The 17,513-nt window shown below is 40.6% G+C and overlaps 1 protein-coding gene across 1 annotated transcript in view; it reads right to left on the reverse strand.

Annotated features, from left to right (window-relative positions):
* The window catches only part of scai (suppressor of cancer cell invasion), a 53,322-nt gene extending 35,988 nt beyond the window's left edge, over positions 1-17,334 (reverse strand). The window contains exon 1 of the mRNA XM_079814384.1: positions 17,071-17,334. The gene's annotated coding sequence lies outside the window, so the exon portion shown is untranslated. The remainder of the gene's footprint in view (positions 1-17,070) is intronic.
* Between the last annotated feature and the right edge of the window lie 179 nt (positions 17,335-17,513).

A 17,513-nucleotide genomic window follows, 5' to 3' on the forward strand; every position in this document is an offset into this window, starting at 1 on the left:
AAATATACATGCATCTAATCTAGTTGCTCAAAAAAGTATTGCAGATCATAACCGCTTACTTATTTTTAGATTTTGCATTTGAATACATATTTAGATATGATCAAACACTAGATTTCTTTAAATGTGACATTTTAAAATGTTAATAACTTACATCCTAATATTTTTAATGATACTTGTATTAGCACACACAAGTGAATATTAATGAATGCAAGCTAATATAATTTAACCCAAGAAAAGTTTAAAATAGTGTTAAAATAGTGCTAAGGCAAACTTATTTTTCCTTAAATATACAGTAGGCTATATATATATTAATTGATACTGAATCAAGATCGAAATCGATATTTGTGCCAATCACCAACCCCAAATAACCGAGTTTCTCACCTTATCTCTAAGGGAGCGCCCAGCCACCCTGCGGAGAAAGCTCATTTTGGCCGCCTGTATCCAGGATCTTGTCCTTTCGGTCATGACCCACAGCTCATGACCATAGGTGAAAGTAGGAACGTAGATTGACCGGTAAATCGAGAGCTTCGCCGTACAGCTCAGCTCCTTCTTCACCACAACAGACCGGTACATAGACCGCATTACTGCAGAAGCTGCACCGATCCTTCTGTCAATCTCCCGTTCCATCCTTCCCTCACTCGTGAACAAGACCCCAAGACACCTGAACTCCTCCACTTGAGACAGGAACTCTCCACCAACCTGAAGTGGGCAAGCCACCCTTTTCCGACTGAGAACCATGGCCTCGGACTTGGAGGTGCTGATTCTCATCCCAGCCACTTCACACTCGGCTGCAAACCGCCCCAGTGCACGCTGAAGGTCCTGGTTTGAGGAGGCCAACACGGCAACATCATCCGCAAAAAGCAGCGACGAAATCGCGTGGTCCCTAAACCGGACACTCTCCGGCCCCTGGCTGCGCCTAGAAATTCTGTCCATAAAAATTATGAACAGAACCGGTGACAAAGGGCAGCCCTGCCAGAGTCCAACATGCACCGGGAACAGGTCTGACTTACTGCCGGCAATGCGAACCAAGCTCCTGCTCCAGTTATACAGGGACGAACAGCCCTAAGCAGGGGGCCCCGGACCCCATACTCCCAGAGCACCTTCCACAGGATGCCACGAGGAACACAGTCGAATGCCTTCTCCAAATCCACAAAACACATGTGGACTGGTTGGGCAGACTCCCATGAACCCCCCCAGCACCCTGGAAAGGGTATAGAGCTGGTCCAGTGTAGGCCTGTCGCGATTGGTCGATATAATCGACTGCGTCGACGCTGTTAATTAGTCGACGTCAATATTTTTAGTCGACTGGGTGAGTTGGGTACGATATGAAATTGAGAAATACTGCCCTTATTAGAGTGCTGTCATTTTTAAAGTAACAGTACTAATACAATTTGCATCGACGTGTGACAGCAGGAGTGAGGACGTGTGTGAGAGCTCTGCTTCCACCATTCACTAAACAATGGAAGCAGAGCAGTCAAATATATACGCGCAGCTCAGGAAAAAGAACGCAACAGAAAAGTGCGGCCAGGACGTGCTCGCGCGCGCTGCCGGACTCTGACCTGAAGCGCGCGCAGCCGCCTTTCACTCAGACAGATCGCAACGGCAGTTTCGCGGATTATTGGGGTTGAATGGTTAAAAAATATGTAAAAATGCACGTCCTAGCGAGTATTCAGGTAAACGCAGTCGGATATGTCTTTAGTGAACGTATACAGAGTTGAATGAGAAATCGGGTGTTACAATGAATTTGGTCCGTGCAGCTCTTAAAAGATCGGACCTAATATTCTGTGTGAAGCAGGGCAGGAACATGCCGGCCATGTGAGTTTATAGGGGTTTTAAACCCTAAAACAAAGATAAAACAATGATTAATAAGTTCTGTCATGTTATTCAATTACTTTTACAGTTTTTTGCCATGGTATCGATTCAGTATCGGTATTGAGGTATTTTAGTCTGGTATAGTATCGAAGTCATAATTTTGGTATCGTGACAACACTATTCTATATAAAAAGTGTTTGCTGATATTCTCTTTTTTTTGTTATGTTTGATTTGAACCTTTTTTTACATTTTTACTCTTTTAGTTTTACATTTTGTCAAGGGCTTGTTTACATTTATACTTTTTGTATAGTACACTACTGAATGCCAACGTTGCAAGTTAAATTAAAAGTTAAGTAAAATTGTAGAAAATTATTGTGATAAATTAGTCGATAGATTAATCGATAAATTAGTCGATAGATTAATAGATATAAAAATAGTTGTTAGTGGCAGCCCTAGTCCAGTGTTCCACGACCGGTACGAAAAACACACTGTTCCTCCTGAATCCGAGGTTGCACTATCGGCCGAATTCTCCTCTCCAGTACCCTGGCATAGACTTTCCCGGGGAGGCTGAGAAGTGTGATCCCCCTGTAGTTGGAACACATTCTCCGGTCCCCCTTCTTGAAAAGAGGGACCACCACTCCGGTCTGCCAGTCCAGAGGCACTGTCCCCGACCGCCACGCAATGTTGCAGAGGCGTGTCAGCCAAGACAGCCCCACAACATCCAGAGACTTGAGGTACTCAGGGCGGATCTCATCCACCCCCGGTGCCTTACCACCGAGAAGCTTTTTAACTACCTCGATGACTTCAGCCCGGGTGATGGACGAGTCCACCTCCGAGCCCTCAGCCACTGCTTCCTTAATGGAAGACATGTCGGTGGGATTGAGGAGATCCTCAAAGTATTCCTTCCACCGTCCGACGATATCCCCAGTTGAGGTCAACAGCCGCCCATCTCCACTGTAAACAGTGTTGGTAGGGCACTGCTTCCCCCTCCTGAGGCGTCGAAAGGTTTGCCAGAATCTCTTCGAGGCCAATCGATAGTCTTTTTCCATGGCCTCACCGAATTTCTCCCAGGCCCGATTGTTTGCCTCCACGACTACCCGGGCCGTAGACCGCTTGGCCTGCCGGTAACCGTCAGCTGCCTCCGGAGTCCCACAAGCCAGCCAGGCCCGATAGGACTCCTTCTTCAGCTTGACGGCCTCCCTTACTTCCGGTGTCCACCACCAGGTTCTGGGATTGCCGCCTCAACAGGCACCGGAGACCTTACGGCCACAGCTCCGAGTGGCCGCATCGACAATGGAGGTGGAGAACATGGTCCACTCGGACTCAATATCTCCAGACTCCCTCGGGATCCGGTCGGGAGTTGAAGATCTCTCTGACAGGGGGCTCGGCCAAACGTTCCCAACAGACCCTCACAGTACGTTTGGGTCTCCCGAGTCCGTCCAGCTTCCTCTCCCACCATCGGATCCAACTCACCACCAGGTGGTGATCAGTTGACAGCTCCGCCCCTCTCTTCACACGAGTGTCCAAGACATACGGCCAAAGTTCTGATGAGACGACCACAAAGTCGATCATTGACCTCCGGTCTAGGGTGTCCTGGTGCCACGTGCACTGATGGACACCCTTATGCTTGAACATGGTGTTCGTTATGGACAAGCTGTGGCTAGCACAGAAATCCAATAACAAAACACCGCTCGGGTTCAGATCAGGGGGGCCGTTCCTCCCAATCACGCCCCTCCAGGGGTCACTGTCACTGCCCACGTGGGCATTGAAGTCCCCCAGTAGAACTATGGAGTCTCCAGTCGGAGCACTTTCCAGCACCCCTCCCAGAGACTCCAAGAGGGCCGGGTACTCCGCACTGCCGTTTGGCCCGTAGGCACACACGACAGTGAGAGACCTATCCCTGACTCGAAGGCGCAGGGAAGCGACTCTCTCGTCCACCGGGTTGAACTCCAACACATGGCGGCTGAGCTGGGCCACTCCAGCCCTCCGCCTCTCACCATGGGCAACTCCAGAGTGGTAGAGAGTCCAGCGTCTCTCAAGAAGTGTGGTTCCAGAGCCCAAGCTGTGTGTGGAGGTGAGCCCGACTATCTCTAGTCGGTACCTCTCGACCTCCCGCACAAACTCAGGCTCCTTCCCCTGCCAATGAGGTGACATTCCACATCCCTAAAGCCAGTTTCCGTGTCCAGAGATCGGGTCGTCGGGGCCCTCGCCTTCGACTGTCGCCCGATCCACTATGCACCGCCCCTTACGATCCCTCCTGCAGGTGGTAAGCCCACAGGAGGGCGGCCCCACGTCGCTCTTTCGGGCTGAGCCCGGCTCCCCCGAAAAGGGGGGGGGGGGTGAAAATGAAAAGGATGATGTTTTGATATTGGATATTTGAACACAAGTGAGTTACATAAGTGAGTCGCGATAGTCAATAAATCAATGAATCGCATAATTTTTCCTGCCGCTAGGGATGCATCGATACCACTTTTTTTCAGACCAAGTACAAGTACTTACAATTGGGTACTTGACGATACCGAGTACTGATACGAGTACTTAATAATACCATTACAGTTCTTCTAACAATGTTTTATTTTCATCAGATTTTTTTCACTTTCTGACTGTAACAAAGTAAATACACAAATTGAGTCTGTTGCTGACATTTTAACATTCAACTTGGTGTTTTCCTAAACAAACATGCTGCCCATTTCACATAAATGTAACCTGTAACATTCAGTGGATTCCAGTACCACACAACATAGTAGCAGATCAAATTATTTCAATTATTATATGTTATCATAGCCATACAGCACTTTTTGGAAAAGTGAGAGGCTGGTTCTTCAGATCTGTTTTTTTTTTTTACATTATTGAAGGTTTTGCTTTAAATATATATTTTTTACAAAGGCTATGTTTAAATTACTGTCGTGTTAATGTTATATCTTGAAATTAATATATTATTTTGAAAAGTGTATATCTGCAGCAAAACAAAATCATTTAATTTTACCTCAGGTTTTGCACGAGTTGGTTTTCTCTGGCGCTCGCGGAGGCTTCAGATAAATCTCCACTCGGGTGAAGGAGGGATTTTGAAGGCTTACACAAAACTTTTCCATTTTACTCCATGTCAAACTAGTATAACAATTAAGCTTACTTGACACCCGAGTACTGGTATCGGTATCAGTGCATCCCTACCCGCCGCGATAATTTCCAGCGTCCGTTTTTATATCCATTTTTGCCGAGCGTTACATAAATGCTTCTAAGCACGACAAGTAGGGTTGGGAACCGAGAACTGGTTCTTATGCAGAACCGTTACTGATTTTTTTTAAATACCAGAACCGCGCGAAATTCCTAAGTTTCGGTTCTGAAAACGGTTCTGGTGCAATGTGTGTGCGAAGCTCTGGGAGCATATCATTTAATAGCGAGTGACAGCTCACCTCATCATGAATATTAATTACGTTGCCTGCCGCTTCCAGGAGTGCATCCAGTTCAGCATTGAAAGCCCTCGCGCTACACATTTATGGTTTTGCGTCAGATATTTTCTCGTTGACCACGAGCATGGCAAAGAGAAAGTCACAAGTATGGATTAATTTCCAAAGAATGAATGATAATGAAGCAAAATGTAACATGTGAAAAGTTAATAACATTCAAAAGAGGCTGCACTAGCAATTTGACAAAACATTTGCTACAGCACTGGATCAACCTCAAAACATGCAATGTTTTCAACTGTTTAAGGAAGACTACTGCACTTTGCACGTCCCCATCGCCAGGTAGGAATTCATACATGGGTAAATGTGTTATTTCAATAGCAATAAACTATAGACTAAATTTTATATATATATATATATATTATTTATGTTTTTTCAGATGTTAAACAAGGCGCCACTCCCACACCCCCTCTTGGAACTTCGGAGACGGTAAATCCGTTTACTTTAGTGAGTAAAGGGAAAATGACGACAGAGAATAGATGAGTGCCTCAGGTCTGTTACCAGATTTATAGTGAAAGGCCTATGTCCTTTTTCAACCGTTGAGTCACCATGGTTTAGGTAAGCGTTTAGGCACAATTACCTTTGTAATGCTGAATTACCATTTATTATTTACAAGTTCACAGAATAACTGAGTTACTATTAAATTAATATACAACTAATTCATAAATATAACTAATAAATATAATTTATCACTTGGTTTTATTCAGAGACAGAGAGAGAAAATGTAATAAGACAATTTCAGAGGTGTTTATTTGAAAAAAAAATGTGTTGCAAGAATGGCTTAATTACTGTATATGTACAGTACAGGACTTTTTTTGACATTGCCAACCTGTAAATTAATTTTAGAGCAAGTAATAAACACAAAAAGGATTGTTTGAGTTGCGTATTGTGCCTTTTTCCTTTACCACTATTTGTTTAATCATTTTAATGGAACCGGAATCGTTAGGCGGAACCGGAACCGGAACATTTCTCACGATTCCCAACCCTAGCGACAAGACACAAGAGAATGCGCTGTATGTCAATGTCCTGTCTGTGTGGCTGCGTCTCATGTCAGCTAATCGAGGGACACTCTGACACACACACACACACACACACTGACTCACACTCGACGCACAGACAGACTCGCGTCAGTCTCCTGCTCACATCAAGTTCTCTTTTGCTCATGAACAAACAATAACAACAACAACACAGATAATTTTGAGTATTCTCATATTAGGAGTCTTAAATTAGTTAAATAACGTCTTAAATGAACTTAAAGAGTTGTGAGGAAATGAGATGCGCGGGACAGCGCGTGAGATCCGCGTCATGTTCATCAGCGGCTGTTCTTAAAGTGACAGGAGCATTAATGTAAAGTGTCATTAATGTTCATCAAAGAACAACGGGAACAGAGAAAATTGTAGCTTTAATGATGATTAATCTATATTTCATGTATTATTTATGCAGTTAAGAAAGGTTATGATAACTATTACATTTCTGTATATGTCTAACAGGGAAGGCACAGGTAAATATAACATTTATTATAATGGGGTTATGTAAAGATTGTTTTAAGTTCACTTAAATTAAAAGTTGTTGTTTTTTTAAGCCTAATAAATGTTGAGATTGGGAGCTTTCAGTTATACTGTAATGTAATGTCATTAATGTTTCATAGAGACATCAATGATACTGGCCTTCATTCATAAAAACATGACAATACAACACATATTTAAAATATGCTGTCAATAAATTGTTTCTACATTAATTTGGAGAGTAACTGAAATTATTACAATATCAAAAAATTAAAAACGTATTAATCGTGATTAATTACAGAAAAAAATGTGATTAATTAGTTAATTTTTTTAATCGATTCCCAGCACTACCTAAAACACAATCATCCATTGCAGTTTTCCCAGCTGTAACAGACTGAGAGTCTATTGTTTTTTTTGTTTTGGTTGTTTTTTTCATTCATTGTGGATATTTGAAATGCTTTCCGTTTTCAGTGTTAAATAGTCTTTAGAAATAAAAGTTTATTGATCGTTGAAAAGGTGTGCCTGTATTATTATGCGATTATCATCATTTTAGATGAAAATGGTCTCAGAACGACAATATTATCAATTATCGCAATTATTTCTTGGCCAATTTATCGCCCAGAGAATTTGGAGAAAATGGATTCCGTTTATCAGTCGCTATGTCAGCACAGGCATTACAAACAGACTTTTACCATATGGATTCGACAGTCACAGCACCGCGACAAATAGTGAGTAACAGTGTTCATTAATGCCGGATCTGTGATCAGTAATTTCTGATGTGTAGCTAATCATTCAAGTTCATGCAGACTTTCTTTCTAAATCGTTTAATACTGTCAGTCCCGCCGCTGGCCGTCTTCGTGTCCTAAGCGTAATGCATCAGTGAATCAAGCCAGTGACTAAAACGATCAACTTCACATCGTTTATGTTAGTAGCATGAAACAAAGCTGTTATTTCAATTTTGATTAGACGCTAGATTAGCGATCAAAGAACACTCTTTTTATAATGTTCAGATCTGTCAATCACATGTCGCGAGTGTATCTGCACACTTGCCCAAACTGCCGTTATAATGAATGACACTGTTATGCTGCACAAAGCTCTTACTGTATTCATGTCGATGTCGTGTTTGCTGTTAGTTGTGGTGAAAGCATTTTGTGAGAGAAAACGCGCTGATGACAAGCTCACTGCATTCACACGATCAACTGTCTGTGTACTTAATGCTCATCACTGCAGCTTTTCATGTGATGAGAAAAGATCTAAAAAATAATGCTACATTTTCACGATTCGTTCATCTCAACAACTGTAATGGTAAAAAAAAATTACAAAAAGTATTCGAGAGGGTTCCACATGTTACAAAGCTCGTAGAATAAGGAGGAAAACGACAGGGTCGGCGTAACTGGGACTCGTGTTTATTCAGAACTCTCATATACAAACAAAATAAACTTGCGCTCACAGCGCTGTCAACAACTCAGCACAATAAAACTTTCTCAGCAATCTTTATCCAGCTCTCCATCTCTCTCTGGTCCACATGTAGCCCGTCTCTCTTTCTCTGGCAGTGTTTGCAGACCTCGCTAAACCACGCCCCCTCCGCCACATAATCTAATACTCATTTCAAATGCAAAGATGTCAGCCAATCACAACAGTGGGCTTTTTCACTGAAGTCTCACAGCAGACACGCCCCTTCAAACAGAGCATTCAAGCCAGAGGGCTAATATCAGTTTAGAGAAAAAAAAAATCTAAATTATGACATTTTTTGATGTAAAAACCATACTAACAATATAAGTACACCTCAGGAAACATTATAAAATAATAAAACAAATCCATGCCATGGGACTTTTAATAGTTAGTAAGGTAGTTTTTGTAGTGTTTAAGTTTAGGTATTGGGTAGGATTAAGGGATGTAGAATAAGGTGGTCACGCAGAACAAGGCATTAATATGTGCTTTATAAGTACTAATAAACAGCCAATATCCTATATGCTAATAAGCAACTAGTTAATAGTGAGAATTGAACCCTAAAATAAAGTGTTACCGTCGATTTTTATTTCCTGTTACTTTTAATCATTCATTTAATTTACTTACCACTATAAATAAATAAACGACTAAAGGACAGCGGAGGTTCAGGTCATGCCAACTGCCTGCTACATATGCCATCACCCACTGATCTTTTCTGGCTGAATAATGGGATATCTCAATGGCCTTTCCTGTTCAGAAACAAGCTCAAAGCTTTAATGGCCTATAAAGAAAGCATATAAGTCTACTCTGTGCAGTTGGAAGAAGGTCGGCTCTAGCAGAGGGCCAATTAATCTGCATCTTTTCACATAAAACTGTGAGAAAAGGAATAATTCACTATGCTAAATAAATGCTAAAAATCACATTTCAATTTCCATATGTATTAAAGGGATAGTTCATAGTTGTGTAGTTCATAGCAGTTTGTGTTCTGCTGAACACAAAATATATTTTAAATAATATGGCTAACTAAACAGTTCATGGGCCCCATTGACTTCCATTGTATGGAAAAAAAATACTATGGAAGTCAATGGGGCCCATCAACTGTTTGGCTACCAACATTCTTCAAAATATCTTGTGTTCAGCTGAAAGAAATCCATACAGGTTTAGAACAACTTGAGAGTGGGACATTTTCATTTTTGGGTGAACTATCACTAAGTATTTTTGTGAAAATGGCTTAGCCTCTGTGTTTGTGTGAGACTAGATGGTGTCAACCAAACCAAACAACACCACACATGGCCTCTCTGTGGTGGCAGGAGATAAAATCGTGTGGCATTGATGTGTCATAGGGAGGACATGTGCACCTCTTTTGGCTACACTGAGAGGAACCAGGCGTTGTGTGTGTATGTGTTTGTCTGAGGGGTGGACTGGGGGGAAAAGAGAGCAAGAGACGTCAATGGCACAGGGGAAAGTAAGAAAGAGGGAGTGTGACAAATACATGCCTAAGGCTGAATGTGCAGTGCTTACTGCTCGGATCAAATGTTAAATCGGACCAGCTGAGTGAGGACAGAGTGGAGGAGAGGTCCACACAAGAGAAAAAATTTTGATACAAATCCATAATACACATGTAAAGCATGAATTTTAAGTTAGCTTTGTGAAACGACTAGAAGCTCAGATGAGGTTCATTTATAAGTGTTAAAGTGCTCAAATAGCCTTGACTCAGTGTAGTCAATTCTAATTCACTGACGTTTTTGAATAAGCATTTCTATATGCACGAAAGCTAATAAATGGAAAATTGGTATGTTGAAGGCCTGTTCTTACCAATAAGAGCAACTAATGTATGATGTATTGTGCTGACATTGGAAGCCACTGCAGGGAAAAACATCATTTATTGCCTGAAACTGTCTACAATGTCAGCTTGTGTGTGTGCATGTGGTCAGGCCCGGTGGGTAGTAAGCCAAACATTCAGCTGTCAGTCTAAGGTAGCCTCAATGAAAAAGACCTGGGCATGTCCTCCACCCCTGCTCAGCCTCCAGATGGCTCACCATGGTCCACGTATGGACCGTTTCTTCCCAACTTTCAAGTGCAGTCAACAAATTTAGAGAATATTTTGGTGATATTTCACCAAAAGAATTTGTCACAATTAAAACAATTGATAATTTAATAATAATCCCAGTAGCAAGACCTTATTTATATAAAATTAAACAAAAACATTGCAATAGAAAAGGTAGTTCAAATTTGTAAGGCATTCACGTTAAGATGCTGAATTTAGTTAAAGGTGGGGGAAGTGTTATTTCAAAAATGCTTTCGTAAAAATGTCTCGGGCCGAGTCCCAAAACAAACTTCTAGCCAATCAGCAGAAAGGGGCGTGTCTACTAATGATAGGGGGATGAGATTGCTCAGTGCACGTCATTATTCAAAACACACGACACACAGGACAGACATTAGCCGAGCGACGGGAGATTCAAGGAGCGGGAAGGCCTGCAATCAAACGCCGAAGTTGCTTTATTTCTTCTCGATAGGCGAGTAACATCGGTTTTGTTTTGTTTCACAGAACTAATATATGCTGGCTTTTGCTTGAATATGCACGTGGGTCATGTTCGCCTGTTTGTCCATTTGCAATCGCATTGTCGTTCACTTCAGCTATGATAATTACCCATTCATTTCCACAGTGTATAAGCCTGGCGTGTCTAAACCTCCTCGCTGTCTGTTTCAAGCGTCAGCTCCCAAAGTGTGTCCGAAAAGTAAGATAATATATAGGGATGCACCGGTTGACCGGCCAAAAATCGGAACCGGTTTTCTTTGTATTTTTCTGCCGATTTTTCCGGATGTGCACCCGCATGCACATACGCCTACATTGCACATACGCCTACGATTCGCGAACATGTCACTTGTGTGTTACAAAGGGAAACTGGAGAACTGAGGGAAGGAGATACGCTGAAGGGAATGAAGAGCCGCTTTCCTGCGCGAGCTTACCTCTCCGCGCCCTGCACAAGCGTAGATAGTGAGCGTTTGTTCAGCTCAGCTTCTCACGTGTTGGATCAGATGAGAACAAAATAGACTAACTTGTGACAAAGCCGAAATACTTATTTTTTTAGCCTAAAGAAGAACATGCATGCACTTTTGAAATGAAATACTATCAGTTCTGTAGCCTATAGGATGAGAATTTTTATTTTACCTTAAAATTACATTGACTTAATTTGATTTAAAAAGCACCTGCTGTAGCATCTTAGTTTTTTTCGTTGCACTAAACATTATTTGATTTAACATTTTGGAACAATTATATACTTTGGTTTTATTTAATTTAACTGGTAAAGACTTTTTTTCTTTACACTGAATTTAAAAACAAATGCTGATTTAAGTAACATCTTTGTTTGGATTGCAGAATATGCAGTTGTTGCCTTTAATTTCACCTTTCAGCCTTTTAATTTCCAATTCAATTTCCCGTTAATTTCAGATTGCGGACTTGTTTTCATTAGCCAAAAGCCAATTTAGCCTGTTAAATACCAAATAAACATCTTGTTCATGTATACTTTCATTCTTTTATTGTGTAAAAAAAAAAAAAAAAAAAAAAAAACGGAAATCGGTATCGGACAGTTTTCTTGAAAAAAAATCGGTATCGGAATCGGCCAAGTAAAATCATGATCGGTGCATCACTAATAATATACTCCTAATATCTGTTTGTTTCCTTTGGTTCCTCTTTTCGTGATCGATATAACCCTCTAATCTTGTCATAATTGTAATATATTCGTTAGTTGGAATGTTGTGCTCGAGCCATCGAGTTGTTCATGAGAACTGTGTTTTTGTTTTTTGGGATGGAAGGGATGACTTTTTCATTCAACATTCAGCCTGGATTACCACAGTAACACACATTGCTTTCACTTATTGATGACATCACGACCCTCGGCCGGCTGGCACAGCAGATTCGTTGCCTGCGTTGCGAACGTATGTCTGGGGCGGAGCTATCAAAATAGGGGCGAGACCCTTTAGGGGAAGGGGCGTGTTTGTTTTGGTGATTTGAAATATCAACATCGGTTACCAGAAAGCACTTATGCAAATGGGCTGACTCTACCCAAGAAGTCATGGTTTAGCTGGTCAACAAAGGTTACCCTGTTAGATCCTGCCGTAACCACACCATCTGGCTCTAAAAAGCACAGTGGTCATTCAAAATCTTTGATGTATTCTGACAAAATAAAAGAGGGTTTTTTTGTAGGCATTTATGTCATATATTGCTAATATTTTTTACTTTATCAGCTCAGATAACTGGCCCAAAATGCTCAGAAGGTCTATGAGCAAACAAATTTCAAATGTGCACACAGATGTTATCTTGTATCTCTTCCCTGCATTATTCACCACATATGTGCATTACATCATGTCTAACATTTGAACATGCTTGTATTAAGGAAACACATTCAGCATTGCATAGTATTTTCTGCTATAGCTCGGCATACCAAACAGAAATTTGTTGAATGGAAAAGCTGTCTGTCATACACACTGTTTTACAACAGGCTGCCATTCAAGTCTGCAGCGATTCTCAATTCAATTTATCCTCTTTTTCATCATGAGACAGATACAGATACAGTTGTCATTTGCCAGGGAGAACAATAAAATACAGGAAAATATCATAAATCTAAACGAAACAAAAAAATATAAATCTCACTCTTGCTTTATTATCTTATGGTCGGATTCAAAATATCTAATGACTGTAAATGAGTGTGTGATGTGTTTCTTTAAGAAAAAAGAGGGGGGGGGGGGGTCATCATTACCGTTCAAAGTTTTTTTTTTTTTAAAGAAATTAATACTCTTATTCAAAAAGGGCACATTAAATTTACATTTCAAATAAATGTTGTTCTTTTGAACTTTTTATTAATCAAAGAATTTCCACTAAAAAATTAAGCTGTTTATAGCAGCATTGATAATAATTTCTGAAAAATCACTGAAGACTGGAGTAATGGCTGCTGAAAATTCAAATCCCATTAAAAGAATAAATTACATTTTAAATAAATATTAAAATAGAAGACGGTCATTTCAATTGTACTAATATTTTACAATATTGCTGTTTTACTGTATATCTGTCCAAATAAAAATGCAGCCTTGGTGAGCATAAAAGACTTTTTCAAAAACATCTTACTGACTACACTTCAAACATTTGAATGCTAGTGCACATCACAGTCTCAAAGAAGCTGTCCTTAACCAGCTTTTTTTTTTGCCATGGCACAGTTTTGTTTTGTTTTTAATCCCACGGCACACCAGTATATATAAAAATAGCAAAATTGCACAAACATGCACTGCTTCAAATTGCATATTACTAGATATTATATTAAAATTAGTACTCACTGGCTTGGACTAAGGAAATGTCTTAATTTTATACTTTGTAATTATGTCATTGGCAATATTTAATGTATTTTCCCTTTTTTTATTTTTCTCTTGAAAGGTAGAGGATAATTTGCTTGTGAATTGATGGTCTTTTGTACATATTGGTTTCTTAAGCTTTGCACCAAAAAAGGTCCATACAAATATGTTTTTAAAAAAAAAGTAGTACTCACATTTAATGTGAAACTTGAGCTTAAGTCAGGTAGGAACACAACAGTGTGCCGCGGCACAATGGCTGGGAAACACTGGTGTAAAATAACATAATTAGGAGAAGACGCTTGAATGTTCATGTCAGTATTAAAAAAAAACAATTATGCTCAGTAAGTCAGTATTTAAAAAAAAATCTCATGCTGAAACAAACGACCTGTGCGCCAAGACCCTATGGATGCAATCTAGGAATGAATGGAAGATGTACTTTAGAGAACTGATGATAAGAGGATATTGAAACGAGGCATGAATAAGAGAGATCTCCTTGTCTCATGAAGGAAAAGCATGCATGCTCTTTCTCTAAAGCAAGCAGTGGTAAAAGGCTTCTGCACAGAGATGTGTGCTTGACCCACATATCCGCTCCTTCCATAAAAATGCATGAGCTATGCATCTGCAGCAAAAGAACTGCAGGATGAGGCAGTGTGTGTATGTATGACCTGCATGAAGCCTACACGTGCAACTGAAAATCAATACTAAATCAATATTATATTATCTATCACTTTTTGCAGTGACTGCATCACCAAATACATTTAAGAAGTACTGGAAATTACTTTCATCATATTATAGTAGATCTACTACTTATCAACTATTAAAAGACCAGCCAACTTGGATACACAAAGTCCAATTAAAAACAAACGATACTACAAAAGATCAGTCATTCCATGAAATTAAAACCACAGTCACTCACTAAGTTAAAGAGGTCACGCAAACACATATGCTGACTAATGCATCTACCCTCTGCGCAAAAGCCTACATGACTGCTCATGTTAATGGAATACCATCACTGTGAAACGTCAGGACTCAAGAGAGAGTGAAAGTGAGGTATGAATACATGGTGGACATGGTGGCCAAAGAGCCCAAGGCTCTCTAATGGTATTCAGATCCACAAAGGAATGAGGTAAGAAGTATGCAGAAGAAAATAGGACAGGTGTCCTATATAACTCAGGAAACGGTTATTTCTAAGCTAGAGGAACTGTCATTTTGCTTTATGCAACAGTAATTTCCAGTACAAAAATTTGATTGGATGACCAAATAGACTATGATCACTAAGAGCAGGGTTTCTCTCACTACTTGTGCGAGGAGAGCGGGAAATGGAAACCTGTGGAACTTTTTGAGCATGCGAGGGAAAATCTCAGTCATTCCGCTCCTTTCCACTCACTTATGCATTTATGATGTGCATTGTTTTGTGACACAAAAAGCTTATTGTTTTGGATCTATTTTCACTAAGAAAAAAATTATAATAATCTAAAAATCGCAGCAGACTATTAGTTGATCCAAGTGGTACATCACAAGGCTAGTAATGTGCACTAGCAACGTAAATGGGGTCCATTTTGATTTCACACAGACTTAGAAATATCAAGCTCACAATTCTGCTGTTGTACTGAATATCAGCATGACCTGTGGTACTTGAAACACAGCCGTGTTGATATTAACTGTTGGAAGTCGACATGAAACAGAAGTTGCAATTGTCTTTTCTTCCCTATTGCGATGTATATCCAAGTGAAACGGGTGGGACTTAATTTTGTCCATACTCCATAAGGGAATTGATTGGATCATGGTTTGCTATTGCTCTGATCTCATGTGACTGACAGGTTGTCCTGCCCTTTCGCTAGTAAACACATCATGAGAGTCACTGCAAGGAGGAGGGGAAGATGATTTGATTCAAGATTAAGAGTGTACATGATTTAAATAATAATAATAATAATAATAATAATGGTGTGTAGAGATAAATCGTTTATAATAAATACTGCAAAATTCCATTCATAATTAAGAATTGCCCATTTTAATTTCATGGTGACTAAATAAGGCGCACCAAAAAACTAAACTCTAAATTGGGTTTATAATGGATTTTAAATGAAATGTTCATTTTCAGATAAACTACACCCATAATTGTCCATAACTAAACAAACAGGAAAATGCTCGCACACTAGAGCCTATAGTAACAGAAGAATTCTCGTCCACGAGCTCATTCTTCCATAACAAGCCAGTCTGTATGACGTCATTTCAGCTAAGCAACCTGGTGGCTCTTTTACAGATGATGTGTGTGAGAGCTGATGCTAAGAAAATATGCTTGTCTGCAACAAATGTGCCTTTTTATCTCGGTTCCGGTCAAATGATGTCATTTATTCCCGCATAATTATCACAGGACCTAATTTGAAGTTCAATACATATTAATAGCACGGCCATAATAAGCTCGCTACACAATAATACACAATACAGTCCGATTATGCACGCACGGCCGATGCAGCCTTAACGCGAACAATAAACGGAGCAGACAGCGAGCGCTCTGCAAAATTCAAACCTGTGCTGTTGCAGGACAGAACGAACCCGGGCTGCACACACTGTGATTCTTGCGACAGCCAATGATTTTTCAACCGTCTTCATTCAATAATAATACAGAGATGCTTATTGGCTCGTGTTCCATTCACAATATCACTCCCAGCTTGAATATCTGGGTGGACTAAAGGGAACAATAGACAAAGGGTGAGAATCACAACTAAACGTGAAGCGTTCGGCAGCGTGCGTCTCTGCGTAACAGTTCATTGAGCAGGAACGCGGGCTGACTGATTGATCACTGTTGTCTTACATCAATAACCAGTGTGAAGAACAACCACGGTCATTTCTATGACTCTTCACACCGGCATATCTATGCATTTCCTCAAGAGCACAAAGCCCGTCTCATATCTATAATGACTTACCTCTCGCGCGACGGCTGTCTCTCTTAGATCAGAATGCGGTAATTCACGACAACTCTGTGTGACTCTGTCAAAGATGAAACTGTAGGTTGGATCGTGTAAAGGCAATAGAGGCGACAGAGCTGTGTTAACATGATTTTATAACGCTCGGGGAACAGCGGCGTTTTTGTCCTCAAAATGACCATCAGATTTGACAAAATTGTGGTTTTAGCAGATGCTGTGACTGCGGTTTCCTGGCAACCTAAATTATGTTGCGCTGAAGACTGAATGGAGTTGACGTGGTGTTATTGATGGTTTTTAATGTATGTATATATATAACGTTATATATATATATATATATACACACACACACACACATGTATGGGGATGACATACGTATAGCTTTTCTATAAATATACTGCACTTTGACTACGGAATAAAATTCAGATTTTAGTTATTGTGTGTCTGACTGACTGGCGCTTGACTATCGTAGTCCACTAAGATGTGTTAACTTCTGCCGTGTTTGTCTTTTACCTAAGGCGTAAACCGCCGAGCGATATCTGTCAAAAAGTCACTGATTGGAGACCCAACCTGAGCACTGGTGTAGTTTATAGCAGCTATCTTCCGTTTCAGCTCCTCAAGAACAGCGTTTCCAGGTACGTTAGCGCGCTCCTGTGAATCGACACAAATCTAGACATCCAGTGCGGTGGCGCGCCGTCGTTTACATCCAGCTCATTCAAATCACCCTCCCAGGGAAGAGCAGGGAGTATCTGCCATTCGCCATCTACTGCAGTCGACGGTTCAGTCTGGCCAGTTGAATCTTCATTGACTATGTTGTGGCAACCCGCTCAAAGTAACTTGCTTGTTAGTTCCCCACCAGTCCGTTAGTGACGTTCGACACATTCCATTGGTTGGCTGTGTTGTCAATCAGGCTACAATTTACAAATAGAGGCGGGACTTACGTAGTACTGCCCTCTACGGTACTGCCCGTTGGATTTAAAAGGGACGTGTGCCGCCCAACGGTGTCGTACAGT

The sequence above is a fragment of the Gobio gobio genome, assembly GCF_949357685.1.
Source record: "Gobio gobio genome assembly, chromosome: 4".
Classification (NCBI taxonomy): domain Eukaryota; kingdom Metazoa; phylum Chordata; class Actinopteri; order Cypriniformes; family Gobionidae; genus Gobio; species Gobio gobio.